The following is a 19,279-nucleotide window of genomic DNA, read 5'->3' on the forward strand; positions in this document are numbered from 1 at the left end:
AGCAGCATAACCTGCTTGTCGTTTCTGTACCTATTTGTGAAAAACCAGCTAGTAAGTTTTGGCTCTATCTGTCACCGATTGACGATAAGCATCACAAAATGCTCCGCAATGACCTTCCATCGAATCTTTGACTACAAAATCGATGGTATACTACTGAACAGAGTTGATCAAGTATGCGATCTTGGTGTTCAATTGGTCACTAAGCTGACCTTCATACCCCACATGACGGAAATCATTGCCAAGGCAAATCGTCAGCTTGGGTTTATTTCTAAAATTGCGCAAAACTTCACGGATCCCTACTGTCTTAAGTCATTGTATTGTGCCCTTGTTCGTCCGATCATAGAGACTGCCTCGGTTGTTTGGAATCCTCACCAACTCACTTGGAACTTGAGAATTGAGAGGGTTCAAAAACGGTTCATACGGTTTGGGCTGAGAAGTTTACCATGGCGTGACCCTGTAACTCTACCTCCCTATCAAGATAGGTGCCAATTACTCAATCTGGACACGTTGGAACGTCGGCGTAATATTGCACAGATTTCCACCGCAGCTAAAATTATCAGTAACGAACTGAACACTCCAGGGTTGCTATCCCGAATCGATTTTCGCGCCTCCAGATGGACTCGCAACACAGCTGTGATCCAACATCGATTTCATCGCACCATTTTCGGTTACAACGAGCCTTTTTCTGCCATGTTAAGGCTAAGTAGCCCGTCATTCGTTTTGGCAACAATGATGACTTTGCAGTTTGCATTTCAAAGTGATAAAACTCAGTCTTGATAGTTTATATTGATTTGAAAAAGTATCACTGTACGCGCTAGCATGCATAAAGTATGCTGATACTTTTTTAGCTGTGTCAATGCAAAACCAACTGATTTTTTTTATTCGAAATCGTGAGATGAATTAGCAACAATCATCAACGACGCGTACAAATTTCAATGACGGCCTACTTCGCCTTAAGGACCTTCTCAATTGTGGAAGAGGAATATGAATTCGGTGAACCTGCCAAACATTTTGTCAACCGTATTACGCGATTACGACTAGTGTGATTCTCACTTTTTGAATGTTAACGATAATGTATTGTAAGTTGTATTTATTGCTCCTTTTATTATCATTTAGACTTATAAGTCCGAAATATTACAATAATAAACAAACAAATAAACAAATAGAGTCCAAGCGATCCCTTAGGCATCTGGGGTAATGATAGATAACAAGCTCAGCTTCGCTAGCCACGTTGAATATGCCTGTAAGAGGGCATCTACGGCTATAGCGGCGCTTTCGAGGATGATGTCTAACAGCTCTGCTGTAATTGTCAGCAAACGCTCCTTGCGGATTATCCATTCTCTGATAGATTATTTGAAAACTTTTCAATTATGGTCAAGTTATAAAATTCGAGCGACATAGCGTGTTCGCATTTTTTTCTCCTACGAGACTTACGAGCATTTAAAAACTGAACAGTTCTATGAAATTTGAAAAATGGTCCAAACCCGTCACCGTCAGGTAGGATAATATTGACATTAGCAAATTTGTCATTCCGTTACTGCCTAGCATCACCAAAATGACAAAAAGCATAGCGCCCTGCTATCGATATTTCACGAACCAATAGAGACAAACAAATTTACCTGCAATGATTGATGGTTTTCTGCACCACACGGCGGAGGAATATTTTTCCGAGTAAACATTATTTGGAAAACGGTTTTTTTGTCCTCGGTTTTGCAATGGCACTCCCGGGTGATGTCAAGTGAGAAAAAATACGAAGCCTCGAAAAAAAACCAAGACGCAATAATAGCATTATTCGGGCTCAGAAGTGCCCTACCGCAAAAGAGCGAGGAGATTAAATCTGAGGGGCATCATAGGCTTTGGTGCCTGACGAGAGGTGGATCATGAGTAAGTTCACAGTGCCGGTTTTGATATGGCAGCAAAATTAACAAGCATTCAAAGAAGGAGGAGACTACCTTCTTCGATTAATGAAATAATAATATCAACAAATAAGCAAAACTTTTACAAAGAAAATTAAAACCAAAAAATTAGAAATTCGAAAACGTGAAATCAAATATTTAAGCACTAATTATCAAAAATCGAAACGAAATTCAAAGATAATATTTAAACACAATGATTTTTTTTTTAATATTTACTTTGTGGGTTTTGACTTTTTTATTGCTATTTTTGCTATGCTCTTAAATACTTTGAATTGCTTATTTATACCCAATGTATATTTTCAACATTTTTTGAGCGTTTTTTGGTGAAACTAGAGATGGTTTGGTTATGTTTTCTTAGAGCATGATAATATTTTCCCCTCCATAATGTGTACCGGGAAAGGGGGATCCCCGAAGGCGATGATGGCAATGGCGCGGTGGTGCTGATCGATCGCTGTCATAATTGTCACTTGAAAAATATTTTTTGCTGCATCTTTCTGGGGCGGCCCGTGTTTCATTAATCCACATCGTAGAAACAGAAACCATCAATCATTTTTGCCACTGGCCGGGGTGTGAGTCTCGTAGGCCACCGACTGGATGACTGGAGCTCTGGACTGAAGAACACTTGACATCAATTTTGGAGTGGCCCGGTCAGACTTCGCACGTGCTCCAAGAGGGCACGATGTTGTTGTCTGCTTAAAATTCGGTTTGGTTGCGCTCGATGTTGTGCTTTTTTCGAGTAAGAGGATTATTAATTGTTGGATGGCGAAAAACAATGTTTGATTAATCTTGAATCTCCGTTGTTTGCCATCCTTTCTCATTAGGAGGACGATGATTAGTGGAGAAGTGATTCAAGTGAAGCTATTGGTCCTTGTTTTTGAACAAGATGCTTCGTATACGAAAGCATCTTACTGCTGAATTTCTGAACAATCCCCAAAGTTAAAGTGAGTTATGAAAGTTCCTTAGTAGTTGTATACTCTTCTTTGACTTTTTATTCAGATTACTATCAGTACAAGACTAGACACGTAAATTTCTTGCTAGCTTTTTTTTAAGATAATGTTGAAAGCCTTAAAATGCTTGGATTTCTTTTTTTTGGATTAGCTCTACTGCTTCCAGCACTAGACTCTGAAGTTATAAGCCGTTGATTTTGAAAAACCTTCCTTAGCTGAGTGGTTAAAGTCCACAGTTACCAAACAATGCCATGCTGAAGGTGTCTGACTTCGATTCCCGGTCGGTCCAGGATCTTTTCGTAAAAGAAATTTCCTTGACTTCCCTGGGCATAGAGTATAATCGTACTTGCCACACGATATTCGAGTGTGAAAATGGCAACTTAGGCAAAGAAAGCTCTCAGTTGATAACTGTGGAAGTGCTCATTGAACACTAAGCTGAGAAGCAGACTCTGTTCCAGTGAAGGCGTAATGCCAAGAAGAAGATCAAATCTAACGTACTTTTAACTAAATAGAAAACAAGAAGTAAGATAAAAATTTGCTTCGATTTGGTGGACAATTTAATATCAAAATATACCTGTATCTTTGCTCTTGAGGATTAACTATCATTGAAAGTAGGCCAAGGTTCAATAAGAAAACATCGCCACATTTGTACCCGGTAACACATCTTCAATTCCGTTCACCGTAATGCCAACAAATTAGTCAGCCTTACGGAAAGCTTCCACGGAAGAAAACAGTAAGCATTACCGGTAGGTAATCTTTCTGCGAAACGAAATGAACGAGCTTCCCAAGGAAACGATTTCGCTTCCACACGGACCAGACGAACACAGTCCTTAGCCATATAAGCGGGAAAGGGAATGTGACGGCTGGCCATGGGATTCCGACCGGAAGCCTCCATCTACTAGCGGAACGCAATCCATCATCTCTGCACCACTACACCGGTGAACAGTGGTTTAGATTTTAATACGGCATTCTTAAAAATTTTCTCCCGTTTTCATGAGAACTGTTGTAGAACAGATTTAGAGTTGTAGGCCTTATTTTGCGCAAAGTAGCTGTACCTTGTATTTTCTAATAAAATTGCTGTTTTCATACATTTAAAGGCTCTCAACTTGAATTTTTAGACAAACTCAAGCAATTTGAATCTTCTCTCATCAATTTCTTAATTTTGATGGAGCATTTGAACAAGATATCTGTGTGAGAAGCGATTTATTCAACATAAAAAAGCTGTTCTTATCCTTTCGGTCGTCGCGCGAATTTTTGTAACGCGAGTAGTCGCGCGTTGTACTTTGTACAAAACCCTTGGTTTCGCGAATATCCCAGGAGTCTGACCACTTAGAAAGATGACGTCTTCGGCAAAATTGTTCAGTAGCTCAAAGGCTATCATTATTTTAGCCAAGAAATTCGGGATTTTTCCACTAGGCAGCGCTAGTGAACACGAAACTTTTGTTTCGAAGATCTCAGGATCCTGACCACTTAGAAAGATGGCGTCTTGGGCAAAGTTGCTCGGTATTACAAGGACTATCATTATTCAAACTTGTTGATTCACAATTTTTCCACCAAGCGGTTCTAGTGAACAAAACTCTTTGGTTTGCAAATATCTCAGGAGCCTGATCACTTAGAAAAATGGTATCTTCAGTAGAGTTGTTCAGTAGATCAAATGCTTTCTTTGGTTAATCCTCGAAGTTCGAGATTTGGTAAATAATTATAGTCTCAGAGCATCTGAACAACTTGGCCGAAAATGCCTGTCGAAAAAGTTAAGATCCTGCAGTATCCGCAAAACAAAATTTACATGCTCATCAGTGCCGCCTGGTGATGAAATATCCTATTTCTTGGCTAAAATAATGATAGCCCTTGAGCTACTGAACTACTTTGACGAAGACGCGGTCGTTCTTAGTGGTCAGGCTACTGAGCTATCCGCAAAACAAAAATTTTATGATCACTAGCGCCGCCTAGTGGTAAAATTTTGAATCAACTAGCTCGAACAATGATAGTCCTTAACTTATTAAACAACTTTGCCGAAGGCGCCATTCTTCTTAATGATCAAGACCTGAAATATCTACAAAACAAAAGTAAAACTTCGATGCCAACTAGTGCCACCTAGCGGTCAAATTCCGAATTAAATGAGGTACTATCAGATAGCGTTTCACCTCCAGAACAACTTTACTGAAGACCCAAGTTTCTAAATTTTCTGGATTTTGAGGTATACCGATTCTAAACTGTAGTCTCGAATCGCATATAGTGCGTTCATTATTTAGCGACTTCCATGTACATTTGATGATTTTACCGTATTATGAAGAGCCATACTGTAAATAAAAACTGCTGAATTTTGTTCCTAAGAAGATTCTTGAGGAATACATTTTGGTTTGGTGTCGATAGATATCTTTGTTGCAAAATGATAGCATATAAATCACAACTGTTGTACAAAGTACAACAGCTCGACAGCCCGAAGGTTAAATTATTTTACATGCCTATAACAAATATTATAATTCATGAAAAACAAAAACATTGTTAAAGACCAGAAAAAAAATACGTAGGTATCTGGCTGTGATGACGTTGAAAGAATCGAGTTTGAAGCAAATTTTACGGTGATGATGTCCACTCCTATAAAAAAGTTACACAAAATCTGGCACTTCTGGGCCAGAACACTGTGTGTGTTATTCTCACACATCCTGAAAAATCCCTTTTGGGCACATATCTGCTAAGTTTTTTTTAAACTTTTTGACGCACAGAGATTCTTAGTATTGCGGAGCTTCTTTATGTGTGAGTAGTGTTATCAAAAATGCTCTAAATTGTCGAATTCAGCTCATCCTAAGCCTTACCCTACTAACAAAATCTCCCAATCCATTGACGTCTATGAAGACAGTTTGGTTTCCCTGTATCTTCTTAAGTAGACGTTGAACTGCCAATCCTTTCCACCCCCAGCGATTGTAAGGACGTGGCCAGGTATACAATGTAATGCTTGTTTTACTTACTTCTATTATGTAGAAAAATATTAATAATTACGTAGACAAATTTAAAAGACGTTCACACCACACTTTTTTTTGTGACATTACATATACATTTTTCAAATCTAATAAAGCTGAGCATTGTACAGCCACCCACGATTTGTACAGTCATTAATGCTATACTATGCTATTGCGGAGCGGAAATTATCCCATCAGAATCACATAACAATATCATAACCCATTTCTATCGGCAATAGTTAAAATTAATAGAACTAGATTAACATGGTCAAGATGGCTTTGTTACGGTGGTAGATCATTTGGTATAAAGTCGTTTGGCATAAAGCCGTTTGGCATAAAGTCGTTTGGCATAATTGTCATTTGGCATAATGGTCGTTTGGCATAATGGTCGTTTGACATAATAGTCGTTTGGCATAATGAGTCTAAAAGCAAGAATTTCTTAATTTTTCCTTTTTACGTGTCTATTGAATCTTTTTGATGACATCAGGCTTGTTTTTAAGTTAATTGATATAAAGTGACACTTTTTTTTAACAATCATTCGCTCTTGAATTAATTTAAGCATATTGTTAGTTATTGCCAATAGTATTTTATTTTTTATCCAGAAATTATCCTTCTTTAATATATTAATTCTTCATTTGAGTTTAGCTATGGGAACAAATTTTTACACTGAAGATTTTTATAAATTCAGCACAAATTCACCCTTCTTTTAATTTTGTTTTTCTTTTTTCTAAATATAATGTAATCATAATTAAAGGTATGAAAGCTGTTGATTAAAATTTCAACTAATTTCTGCATCTTTTAAGCATAGGCTGTTCTGTGGAGCTATATTTGTTTTGTTTCCAACTGTCAAAAGGGCGGCAATCAATAACATTGGTCTGCTCAAATTATCAGCGAAAAGAGAAATCGATTACTGCAGTTACTTCGATGGGTTGTGCTATTTTTCCCCGAATGTCAGTTCTCCGAATGTCGGTTCCCCGAACGCCAGTTCCCCGAATGCCAATTCCCCGAGTACCCCGTTTCCCTGACTAGCCCACTTCCCCGGAAAATTTTTAGCACCCATAATTGTCGTAACTATATACATTTCAGGGGGTGAACGAACTGACCATCTAATATGCACCCTTCTTTATTTAATTGGCGGTTCTTTAGAGTTATACCGTATTCATCATTTTTGCCAACATGTGTTTAGCCGAGAATGACAGAATACTTCCTTCTTTTCACTGTTCATCGTTCTTTCTCGTCTTCACTTTTCGGGGAAATGGCATTCGGGGAAAAGTAGCACAATCACTTCGATGATTCTGAACGCACTTCTTTATGTCTTTTCGTTTTATTATGCCGCAATAATTTTTGGCGTACAGTCTTCTACTGGTTTAATTATAAATTTAAATATTTAGTAAAGCTAAAGTTAACCATTTGTATATCTTGCTGTTTTATCAATTCTTGCCAGATGTGTTGTTAGAATGATAATTACTTTAGAACCTGCCAATATTCAACATATACTTTTTTTGGGGCAAACGCGTGATATCCTTCCGAGATATGCTGGAAAAAATATTATTTCAATCACAAATTTTCCCTTCTCTCTATAATAGACGGTGTTTTTGATGTACATTTCCAAAATTAGAATTTATATTGAACCATTGAAAAGTTTTGCCACAAAAATTTTCTTTTAAAGATGTGTTGTTCATTTGAGCTATGCTGTGAAAAGATTTATTTGAGTTAGAGCCTTAAATATTTTAAACGAAAAATAATATGCTATCGTATAAAGGCTATTTTTGCATTAAGTCGCATTGATAGATCTTTTGTTAAGAGCTTTTGATATTAAGCAAAAACAATTCCATTCTTTTATCAAGTAATTTTCATCGAATGTTACGTCCAAACTGGGACTGAGCTTGATCTGCAGCAAAATATTCTATGAGCGTTCCCTTGGTGAATAACTGCGAACTTTCTTAGCCAATTTACTGTTTTCAAATATGTATATCGCAACAAGCTCAAAAATACTCTATGTTCTGAGATGTAGAGACCCGTCACGAGTTTTAATTAGTAATGCTCTCTAATGTCACAACAGTTTTTGAAATGTTAAGCTTGAAAAATCTCTGAATGAACACCACGCTTGTTTAGAACCTACCAACATTTTTTGCTATGGTCTCGGTGGTGTTGATCTCGGTAAAAGCTTAAAAATGCCGATACAGTACTTACCCGATTTTGTCTGCCCCTGGTTTTGTCTACCCCCGATTTTGTCAGCCTATGGACAATATCATTAGAGTTTTCAATCCCGGGAACATTTCCCGGGAAATGAGATTTCCCGGAATTCCCGTTTCCCGGGAAATGATTTTCTGCTTCCCGGGATTCCCGTATTTCCCGGGAAGCTCTACACGCAAACAAATGTTGTTGTATAATCTACCGAATCCATGGTAGAATTAAGAACTGCACCAACGATTTTCAACCGATTACAAAAATCTGTTAACATAACTATAATTTGGTAAAAATCACTGATCAGTGGAGTAAATGTGACCATGTCCATAGTAGCATTCTCTACAAAGCTTTGTTTTTCAATCCGAGACACCCACCGTGCAACACAGTGTGGTCAAAAGTATACTGCCAAACTTGTCAAATCAAGATTTTTTCTAGTTATTAATGCTGCAGCTCTAGTTAAATAAACTAAATATATTTTCTTGTGTAGTGATGTTGACTGTGTTTTCGTAGAGTTGACAGATTAATGTAGTCGGTTGAAAATCGTTGGTGCAGTTCTTAATTTTACCATCGATTCAGTAATTTCTACAATAAAATTCATTTCAGTGTATTTTCATGAAGAAATCTAAAGATCATCTATATTCAAATTAAAACCATCGTTCAATTTACTCTTCATTTATTGAGCTGATTTTCGTAATCGTAATCTTCTCGTCATAGTTATAGAAAAATGCATATATTCAAAAATGCATTTTGAAATATTGGCTGTTGAAAATGGAAATTTTTTAACGAAAGACTAGTTGGTTTAAGATTTAATGTTCGAAAAGATTGAATTGATGTTGGGCAATATTATTTGAACTTTATACGATTTGTCTAGAATGACCTGCACATGGATTTTTGCCTAAATTTATAAAGTTTTTTTGTTTCGAATCCTAGCATAAAACGAAGCCAAAAGATTTTTTATTTTGAGAAACACAAACAAATTACTTATAAAAAATAAATAACTGTACACATTTACTGGTCTAAATTATAATATACATATGCATGGATAATTCAAAAACATTACATCAAATTAGCATGATGTTCACGATTTTCATGAATTTCCCGGGATCCCGGGAATTCCCGGGAAATGAAAATTTTCATTCCCGTTTCCCGGGAAGTCAAATCTCGGGAAAATTGAAAACTCTAAATATCATAATTCGCAATATATATATATATATTTTTTATAACATATTCGAAACACATTCTGTAATAATCTGATATAATTGTAATAGGACTTGTTATATTCGTGTTTTAAATCTTAACTGAATAATAAAAACTTTGATATTTTTTGTTAATTTTTTCAACTATTTAATATACATGTTTAATAACAATTGCTGATATATAAAAATATCGATTCTACCCCATTACCCCGAACCCCATTACCCAGAATTCCATTAACCCGAACGCCATTACGCCGTATTCCAAAACCCCGAACGACCCATCATCCCAAATAACATTACCCCGAATTCCAAAATAATGGAGAAATGTCATCAAATCATCATGGCAAGATAATTGTAAATTCGGGGTGATGGCATTCGGGGAAATGGCATTTGGGGTAATGGGGTAGAATCAAAAATATCATATCAGAGTAACACGTTCTGAATTAATCTTGTTTCTTCCGTCTGGTCAGATACGCACCTGATTGGTGTTGGTCCACAAAGGGTCGGTTTTAACAGTCATCTACTTAATTTTGTGTCAATCGATCTGACCGTGCATGATGTTGAATGATATATCCGTCGTATCCATTGTTATTTCGGTTCTGAATGAACGAAATCTGTTGATGCATGGCAGCTCACAGTGCAGCGAAAACAATCACAATCAAAGAAACCTTTTTTACGCCAAACTTATTTTTCTCTCTGTCCGGACAATTAAAAAACTTTGTTAACGTTTTCAATTATATTTGAGAGATTTTCTAAAAATTGTGTGATTTATAGAAATTTTACGGCGTGTGATTGGAATGAAATCTTTCAGTAGAGATGTACGAAGGTTTTCCGTAGTGTAAATAAGTACCCGATGTAGCAAGTCACACAGAGAAATCAATCAATTGCTGATTAGACTTTACTCGGTACGTATTTTTCTATGCGTTTGCGGTGAAAAAGTGCAAAGAGGATGATTGAACTGAAGTTAATTATCGAGATACAGTAGTTTTATAACACATTTGGTGTACCAGTGAACGAACCATAACAGCTTTCAAAAAATTATAGTTTAAAAATAAATCTATATTGTAGGTAAGTTTGAATATCTGCTGTAGTGGAACATTTTAAGTTTGATACGACAAATATAGTCGCTTGCGACAAAGTAGATCGAAACCATGTGCGCAGAAAACTATTAAAAAGCGACATTGTTGTTAATTTCTTCGCGAAATTTTTGTCCTCTGTACAAATTTGATTTCCAAAGTATTGCATCTCATGATTTTATGATATTTTCCGGAAAACAATTTCAAGGAATAAAAAAAATACTTTTCAAAATTATAAGTTTACCAGAAACATAATTAAGTTTAAAATTTTCTTCACCTCCAAGGGCATTACGATGTACGAATGCAAAAGTAGTCAATTGGCTAAGTTAATAAAGGAAATATCCATTAGTACATTAAGCTAAAAAGCAAGGGTCAGATCCTAGGGTAGAGGCGTAATGCAAGAAGAATGATGAAAGAACGTTTACGATGGAACATACGGAGCGAGATGTCCAAAATAAATCACATTTTGTGTTAAGAGTTCATATTAAAATTAATTGCGTGCATCAAATAGTTTCATTTTAATAAGACCGCCCAAGAAAAGCCTTACTTATAACTTTTTATTTATTTGAGCCATTCGCAAGCTTTCAGAATATTTAAGTGAGTATAATTACTCACGAGTGAGTACATGTTAGTCAAAAATTCACTCTTGAGTATGAGTTGTACAGCTGAAACTCACGACTGAATATACTCACGCGAGAGTTCAAGCTGTACAACTCATACTCGTGAGTGAGTTTGCAGTTTTCAGTGAGTACTCACGAGTTTCCCAACAAGCTAACGAATTGTCCGGTTGCTTAACAACGAAACACGATTTACTTATACTCGGTTTTCACTTCCTGAGATGCCAGGAAATTTGTTAGCCGACTAATCGGCTGTGCAAATCTAGGTAAAAATTAGCCGAAATTTGACATTTTAAATTAAGTGTGTAGAATATTTTTCGGTTTTCACTAGCTTGTTTCTCTGATGTACATCAAAGTTGCATAATAACTCCTTTTGGGCATTGCATAATAACCCTCGTTTGTCACTTTCTCGGATACCAGTTGTCTGATTAACTCGTTTCCCCAAACAGCCAATTCACCCGAAACCAAATTTAACTATTTTATTTTCAAAGCAATGACTCATAATTATCTTAACTTAATACGTTTCAAGATGGCGATTCTAAATTTAAAAATGTTTGAAAATACAATCTCTCATATCTTCCTTGCTATACTTACCATAAAAATAGTGTTCTGTGAAATTTGCAGCCTTTCCGGTAGTGATTCAAAGGTGACTTAACAATGTAGGGCAATATGGAAGTTACTATGGAGAAATTTTGAAAAATGTTCCAGTACTGTAATGTAAGTACAGACTTATCATTCCAAATTTAAAACTCATTCTTCAAACTTAAACGAAGTATGTTGCTAAAAAACAATCCCTTTCCAGACTATTTTTTGTTTTGAATTTTTGTAGGTGTTTGCAGGGCTGTAATCCTATATGAAGCTAATTACCAGCAAACAAGCTCAAGAATCTTTTAAAAATATTCACTTTAAAATCTTATCTCTTCTCCTATCCATCAGATTGAATTACTCTTTTCAGCAATTACATTTTGAAAAATGATTTTTCACTATGGGATAATAAGTTTGTTCTTACATTGCAGTACTAACGTGTTTGGAACTTTTTTTTCAAAATTTTTTCATTGTTATATCATATTAAACCTCCATTGTCCATTGTCCGGCCACCTAAAAAAAGCTGGAAAATTTCACAGAGCACTATTTCTATGGTAAGAATGATAAGGAAGATATGGAAGACTGGATTTACAAACTTCCTTAAATGTTGAACCGCCCTAACCGGATATCTAATATGCAACCATTGTTATTTTATCGGTGTTTTTTACCGATTTACTGATAGAAACTCGGCTTTTACTACCGAAGATATCATTAAATTTGTTTGCTGACACTCGGATCTCGGTTAAAATTAACCGAAATGCGGCAATCTAAATTAAGTGTGCATCACAGAAGATTCAACTAAACTGTTTCATTTTTCGAGAAAACCGATTTTTCGAAAAAAATGACATTCGGGAAAATATAGCACAACCAGTTTTTGTTTACAGTCAAACCTCCATGAGCCGATTTTCCATCACTAGATATCGACTCATGGAATCATACCAAAAACGAAAAATTATGGTTACTGTGATAGTCCCTTCACACAGCGTTTATATCAATAAAAACAATTATATCTGTTCGATAACTCGATATTTTCATGAGTCGATGGTCCCTTTAATATCGGCACATTGAAGTTTGACTGTAGGTGCAAATTTAGCATTCGAACATGATGAAAAACAATTTTCTTTTGTTGAAAATTATTTACTGGTACTCAAGTTTACTTTCGGATTGACTTTCTCAGTCTAGAATTATCAGAACGGCTAGTAATCCCACGGTGCTCCCCTGACCGTTATTATCAGAAAAAAATCTCCATCAAATCTGTGTTCATCAGTCGTTTTCTATAGCTATGCTGCATGGGCAAAATTTCAAAAAAATCGTAGGGCCCGTTTTCAAGTTATGGCCTTTTGATTGTTTAAGTCCGAAAAATCAAAGGAAATCTAGGCTATTTAAACAGGTTTTCATTTGCCATGATTATCAGAGGAAATATACCATTGATGTTTTATTCAAAGTTTGCTTATTTGGTTATTTTTTACTTATAAGTAGAATTTTGAATGAGAAGATTGACGAAATTTTGAGTTACGCCCTTTTGGAGGTGTAACCATAAAAAAACATTAATTTTTCTTCTTCTTCTTGGCATTAACGTCCCCACTGGGACAGAGCCTGCGTCTCAGGTTAGTGTTCTTATGAGCACTTCCACAGTTATTAACTGAGAGCTTTCTATGCCAAAGTTGCCATTTTCGCATTTGTATATCGTGTGGCAGGTACGATGATACTCTATGCCCAGGGAATTCAAGGAAATTTCCATTACGAAAAGATCCTGGACCGACCGGGAATTGAACCCAGACACCTTCAGCATGGCTTTGCTTTGTAGCCGCGGACTCTAACCACTCGGCTAAGGAAGGCCCCTTGCACATTAATTTTTAAATGGATTAATTTTGCATTCCAAAACAGTTAAGCATGTTCAAATGTTTTCAATGCAACATTATACTTGCATACCGCAAAAGACATCCACAATTACCTAATTTTCTATAGGCTCAAGCGCTATAAGGCATTACGGGGCCAATTTTGTACTATAATGGTTATTATTATTCATTAAATATTGTTTAAGCCCAACTAGCTGCCTCTTTGGATGTTCCAGTATACTTTGTACTGCCTTAGAACTTAAGCTTCAATTACTTTGTAATGCTTGGGCTGTTACTGAGTAAGTATGGGCAATAATACTATGGCCCTCTGGACCATTGTCAATCTTTTTGTGATCATGTATAGCATACATTACTACATTTGTCAACAGGTTTCCCATACTTTTCGATCGCAGTAACACGTAAGAGCTCTGGATAAATACATTATTTGAATTCATCAACCCATTCACAAGCTAACTCGTGAAGAGGAACCCTCAATACTTGTAAAGTGCTCAAGAAGAGTAAAAAATATCCATTTTTATTTGGTTTCATAATACTTCAGAGTTTAGTTTTACATGTCATCCTTAAAAATCAATACTGACATCAAAACTATCTTACGAACCCATAACCATAAACATTTCTTGAATGCATTAGCCTGAATTCCATCACCCTGGACGCGCCATTACGCCGAATGCTATTGCCTCGAATATATAGTTACCATGAATGGCATTGCCCCGTGACTATAGAATTCGGGGTCATGCAATTCTAGGAACTGGAACTCGAGGTGATACTCTTAAAATTTATGGTATTCGTGGTAATGGAATTCTGGGTTAAAGGGTATAATTTCAAAAAGATTTATGAAATATGGTCAATACAGATTTTTTAATAGATTATGTGTAATTTCCAGTTTTGGTGACCGGATAATCGTAAATTGTTTTGTGGCCCTGTAAATTACCAGGTGGCATTGTATGGTAGACTAGCATAACTTGGTGTGATTCCTACACAAACTGAAGAATTTTTTTTTATCTCGTTTATTTTTCAGGCTCGGGCGCCGTATGGCATAACAGAGCCGAAATCGTTTTCTTTTTTATTACATTATTTACATTTGAATATTTGTATTTATTTTAAAAACTATGTTAGTTTGGGGAAGTTTTAAGGTTAGGAAATACATTTGTACAACAGGATAGGAAAGGATTTTTTGGGATTTCTTAAGTTACTTAGATTACTATGCTGATGGAGCTTGAAGGGACAGGATGTCCAGATCTGTGACGAATCTAAACAAAAGCGGTTTGTGGGAAACACTACGAGAAGAGGACAATTTGAAGGGGGAAAAAGAGAGACAGGGAACGAACGACAATCAAACTCGGATATTTATACGTTTCAAAAACAGATAGATAAAATTCATATATTCTAAATCAAGGCCCGCCAACACTTCCCTAACAGGTTTCTGAGGTTTTCCTCGGATCCGGAGAGTTTCAGTCAGCTCAGATCTGATGCCAAGATGCTCACCGCATCCCCACACAACATGTTCGATATCCTGGTAAGCCACGCCGCAAACACAGAGATTGCTTTCAGAGAGCCCAATCCGGTGGGTATGCGCGCCTTACGAATAGTGGTTGGACATAAGCCGACACATGAATGAAATCACGGCTCATGCCCAACCCCTTAAATCATGGTTTTTTCGACACCTGTGGAAATATGGAATGCAGCCATCTACCCATTTCTCCGTCTCTCCATTTCTGTTGCCAGCTGATCAAGGTCTCCCGACGGGCCAATGCAAAAAATTCATCGAAGGCGATTTGACGCTCGTAAACATTGCCTTCTTTAGCGCCTACCTTAGCCAGAGAGTCCGCTTTCTCGTTGCCCGGAATGGAGCAATGGGAAGGGACCCAAGCTAGGGTAATAAACTGAAGAAATCTCTGTAAACTTTCATTTTATTTGGTCTCAAACTTTGCATGTGAAGTTAAAACACATCAGTTGCTATAACCAGTGAAGGCAAACGAAAATTACATACTTTGGGAGCGACACAAACTTTTCCAAGCTGACGAAGACAAACATTTCGAAATTAAGCTGTGTAAGTGCTAAAATTTTGAATTCAATTAAACAAAATAATTATGGATGGTCTATACTTTGCAGTATTTTTTTAAATTTTGTATCGCTGCTTTCTACGTCGTTAATTTAATTTTCTTCCAAACACTACTTACACTGAAAAACCAAGTATGATGGATTGCTACCTATAACAAAAAACTCAAGCCTGAAAGTATTCCTTGACGTATATTTACATTTTAATACCAATGAGTTGCATGTAAAATAATTTTAATCGTGAGTACATGGGTTCATCAAACTATCCAAAATATTGTGCTACAAAAACTAACTTAGTTACAACATGAAATTGGATCCTTAATGCCTTATGTCGCTTGAGCCTACTGAAAATCTGTTAATTGTGAAAAACTTTTGCGTGTAAGTGCAATGTTTCATTGATAACATTCGAACTGAACTGAAAGCATTTACTGTTTTAGAATACATAAATAATCAATTAAAAACACGTGTTTTTATGGTTACACCTCCAAAAGGGCGTAACTCAAAATTTCGTCAATCTTCTCATTTATAAATTTACTCATAAATTACAAATAACCAAATAAACAAACTTCGAATTGAATAAATATTAATGGTATATTTCTTCTGATAATCACGGCAAATGAAAACCCGTTTAAATAGCCTAGATTTCTTGGACTTAAACAATCAAAAGGGCGTAACTTCAAAACGGGCCCTACGATTTTTTGAAATTTTGCCCAGACATGCAGCATAGCTATAGAAAACGACTGATGAGTACAGATTTGATTTTTTCTGATAATAACGGTCAGGGGAGCACCGTGAATCCAAAACTAGCCTTTGTTTGAATTACTAGCTAGTTTTGGATTACTAGTTGTTTTGATCACCTTAGACTGATATAGCCAATCCGAGAGTACAATTTCAACTTAAAGCTATATTTGGAAATATAGGTTTTGCCAGCACTTCAAAAAACCGAACCACTGTGCAGTTATGCGGCCATTGAAAGGTTTTTTGTTTGTTGATTTTCGTTGATGTGTTTTACTTACCACCCGTCCAATTATTTTCGGCGATCAATCCTTCTTGCTCCGCTTTCGGCAGCTGCTGCTGCTGCTACTACTTGGCACACCGGAGCCGAAGCTGTCATTCGTCGTCGTCGTCGTTCTGAAGCTTTTGTTTTTCCTAATCTTAATCTTCTGGTTGGCGCCCCCTCCAAACCAAACTGCTTCTTCACGTGTGTATTTGTGGGTGAAATTGTGTTTTCGTCTCCACTCAACTCACCCGCGTCGACGTCTTCGTCGTCGTCTTTCTTCCGTTATCATCACACGCAATTCGAAGGATTTTCCCACATTTGTACAACTTTTTTCCCGGCACTTCTTGTACTAACTGGTCCTTTGTATTTCTGGTTTATTTTTTCTTTTCCGTCACACAACCGGTCGTTTATATGCTTTTTCCATTTATCTTCTTCACGGTAACGGAGTATCTCACATTTGAAACATCGCACAGACACTTGTTCTTCCTTTTTTTTCCGAGTTTATGTTTCTTCTGCTTTCCGAGTATCGCAATGCTAAGTTGCTCCTTCCCTCCGCAAACGTTTCGTTATCTATGGACTGAACTCCCGTTTCCCTTAGTGGGAATTCCAGGGAAAAATACTCATCATACCATATCAATTGTTGCTGTTATTCTTCTGCGAACTGAGCCCAGGCAAATCACTCACTGTCTGGGAAATGGGTTTTTCAAGGATTTACGCCCTACCCGTTTCGGGTTCGGGAGCGGCAGCAATTTAAATCAAGACAATCTTTCTTCGGTTGGCAGCAGTATCTAAAAACCAATTTCCTCCCTCCATTTGACGGGGACCGGGAGAGCTTGTCTGTATCACGTCTGGGAGGTTGTTTTATTTCTTGGAATTCCTTCTCCCGAGTTGGACCACGGATAAGTGGGTATCATCGTTTATTTGCATTCCGAAACACTCCCAATGCCAGATAATCGTCACGATCCGATAGAAAATCTCTGCTTTTCAAGAACTTCCACTTCGTCACGCACTGGCACAAAACATATTTATCAACGGCATTCGCTAGCAATGCAAACGATCCCTTCAATCTCCGCACAAGCCTCTAAACGAACTCGTGGTCTACAAGCACCGAAAACAGTCGCAGCACCTCAGGGCTTCAAAGCACCACTCACTGTGGTTCAGTGTCATTACTTATTCACAGCACGACAGTCATCTTTGCATCATCCCGTCAACAGCTTCCTAATGCCTTCTCTGTACACCCAGAACACACCCCGAAGCGGCCACCAAATCGAAACTTTAGCACTTTTTCACGGCATCGAACTCCGCTTCTTTCGCCGCTTAATCTTCATCTCCCACCCCTCGGAGGCGGCGGCGGCGGAAGACAGAGCAAGGTTTAACACCGGAAAACATCCCAAACGTTGCCTAAGCGAAACCGAATCTTCCGCTTGGCTTCCTCTATCGAAACCAAATCCCAAAACCCTAGCCCTGGGCCATCCTCGAGAAACGCGCGCGTATCAACTTGGCTTACCGATTCCAGGTCCCAGATCTTATCAGCTGTGGTCCAAACCCCCACTGGCCCTAAGGAACACTACAACAGCAACAGGGAGGAACAGAACAGAAAGGAAGTCCGAGACACGGATCCTGAAACAGAGGAATGCACGGCGGCTCTGTTCTTCGCGAAGTCGGTTGCCGAGTTTTCGTTACTTGCCCGGGACGAGTCGAAATCCGTACTGGCAGGGTTGGTTTCACTTTTCCGGCCTGTTTGCTGGTCCAGCAGCAGCTGTGTGGTGCTATGCGTGGAAAAACGCACTCGGACGCTGATGCTCTTCGGAGATGCTCTGCGGGAAAACTCCGACGATGGTGAGCTGAGAGGATGAACAGATAAACGCACACGCGAGATTGGGGGTTCATTCGAGCGGGCCTGCTCTCTCGTGAGCGAATACGGAACTTGAGCGAGAGTGAGTTCCGTTGTTTTGGATTTGATTGCGATTCGTAAATATACGTTTCCGTTCGATGGCCACGTGAGAAGGGCTATACATAGTAGACGAGGTAATGGATGCAAGCAACAACAACAGCAGGTAATGAAGAAAAATTGGAACTACCGGGAATCGACACTCCGCTAGGAAATCTGGATGTAGCGGTGGCGAAGGTGGATGATTCCAGGAAATGGGGATATGTTTCGTAGAAAATAGAATTGGATTGTCATTAAAGCCCACGGCCAAAACGTGTGGATAGCGTAGCTACTACGCGTAGTGCGATGTGTACAGAATGGAGATATACATCTCTGGGCACATAGGTATGTGGGTCAATCGATAAAAAAGCGATTTTATGTCTTCTTATCTGGAAATCAAGATCATTGCACTTGACAATTGAGTAAATAACAAATCTGAAGTGCGTGCTACTCTGATTTTGACGTGTGTGTGATGGCAAATATTTCACATCTTAGCTTAAAACAGAAGAATTAAAAATTATTTTAATTCATCAACTGGCATTTACTAGTCAAAACCGTCGGGTCTCCTATTAAACGTATTGCTACTACGCAAACTCCCAACCTAGAGCTATTTGGGATTTAATCTTTTTATGTGTCGACTATTTTGTAGGGTAAAGAATTCTCTGAAATTTTGCAATAAGAATCACATGCAGTACGATGCATATTGTTGCTAAATATGAACTTTATAGCTTAAAAACAACCCTCCTGCCAAAATGAATCAAAGAAAACAAGATTCCGGGTGTCCAGCTTCAGGCTCTCTATGTGCTGAACGATAGCTCAACTATGTCTTCAGCGAAGTTTAATAAGGTGCCCCGAGGGAAGTGAGAATCCGGGGTGTTACAAACAGCGAAATACACCGTTCTTCCAGCAGGGCAATAACATTGAATGGGGGACGGACCTGGTGTG

At 37.7% G+C, this 19,279-nt stretch overlaps 1 protein-coding gene across 1 annotated transcript in view; it reads right to left on the reverse strand.

Moving 5' to 3' along the window:
- Positions 1–18,229, reverse strand: part of LOC23687848 (alpha-2 adrenergic receptor) — an 84,162-nt gene extending 65,933 nt beyond the window's left edge. The window contains exon 1 of the mRNA XM_021838553.1: positions 16,421–18,229. The gene's annotated coding sequence lies outside the window, so the exon portion shown is untranslated. The remainder of the gene's footprint in view (positions 1–16,420) is intronic.
- Between the last annotated feature and the right edge of the window lie 1,050 nt (positions 18,230–19,279).

This window comes from Aedes aegypti, chromosome 1 (genome assembly GCF_002204515.2).
Source record: "Aedes aegypti strain LVP_AGWG chromosome 1, AaegL5.0 Primary Assembly, whole genome shotgun sequence".
NCBI lineage: Eukaryota > Metazoa > Arthropoda > Insecta > Diptera > Culicidae > Aedes > Aedes aegypti.